The following is a 1,321-nucleotide window of genomic DNA, read 5'->3' on the forward strand; positions in this document are numbered from 1 at the left end:
AAGATTGCCTAGCACGTCTCGGTGATAAGAAAATATTCACTTTACTAGATTTAAAAGATGGGTTCCATAATATTAAGATTCACCCACATCACACTAAATATTTTGCATTCGCCACGCCGGATGGTCAATTTGAGTACGTTCGTCTCCCGTTTGGATACTGTGAAGCTCCTGCTGAGTTTCAGAAACGTTTAAATCATATTCTACAACCTCTCATACGTGATGACTCAAAGTGATTGTCTATATGGACGATATCCTTATAGCCACTTTGTCAATTGAAGACAATTTATCGGTGCTCAAATCTACAATGCTGCTTCTTAAATATGATTTTCACATAAATTTTGATAAGTGTTGGTTTTTAAAAAAATTCTATTGAATATCTTGGCTATCAGGTGTCTCCAAACGGCATTACATTAAGCAGTTGGCACATCGACGCAATAAAGAATTATCCGTTTCCGAAGACTGTCCACGAGCTACAGCGCGCTTTAGGGTTATTCAATTATTTTAGGCGTTTCATATCTGATTATGCAAGAATTGCCAAACCGTTGCACGATTTGTTGCGTAAGAACGTTGATTTTATTTTTGATGACAAGTGCAAGGTTGCGTTTGAAAAACTGAGGATTGCTTTCACTACTTATCCGGTTTTAAAACTCTATCAGCCCAACAGTGAGATCGAGCTTCATACGGACGCAAGCGCCACAGCTCTTGGAGCTATTCTACAAAAACAGAACGACGGTAAATTCGCGCCTATAGCTTACTATAGTCAATCGACGAATGACGCAGAGAAACGCTATCACTCGTTCGAGCTAGAGATGCTGGCGGTAGTTCGAGCCATCGAAAGGTTTCACATATATCTGTATGGTGTTACCTTTAGGGTTGTCAGATTGTAATGCATTAGCGTTCGCGTTCAAGAAGGCGAACATTAACCCGCGAATAAACAGGTGGATTTTGCGTTTGCAAAATTATTCGTTTTCTGCCGAACACAGAAATGGAAACAAAATGGCTCATGTAGACGCGTTAAGTCGTATTGTAGCTCCAATAGAGCCAATGTCTCTAGATAAAGAATTGCAATTCCGCCAACTCTCAGACCCGGTATTGCGAACTCTAGTTCAGACTCTCGAGAAGTCGGAACACGATAAATTCGAACTAATAGGTGGACTTGTTTTCCGTAAAGATGAAAATCGACCAAAGTTCTATGTATCTGAACCAATGATTCACAAAATAATGCATATACAGGGTGGACCATCTGAAGTGATCCAGTCAAATATCTCGAAAACTAGTAGGGATAGAGAAAAATGTTTCGTATGAAAAGTTTAGGGTTACA

The sequence above is a fragment of the Trachymyrmex cornetzi genome, unplaced genomic scaffold, assembly GCF_001594075.2.
Source record: "Trachymyrmex cornetzi isolate Tcor2-1 unplaced genomic scaffold, Tcor1.1 scaffold840, whole genome shotgun sequence".
In the NCBI taxonomy this organism is placed as follows: domain Eukaryota; kingdom Metazoa; phylum Arthropoda; class Insecta; order Hymenoptera; family Formicidae; genus Trachymyrmex; species Trachymyrmex cornetzi.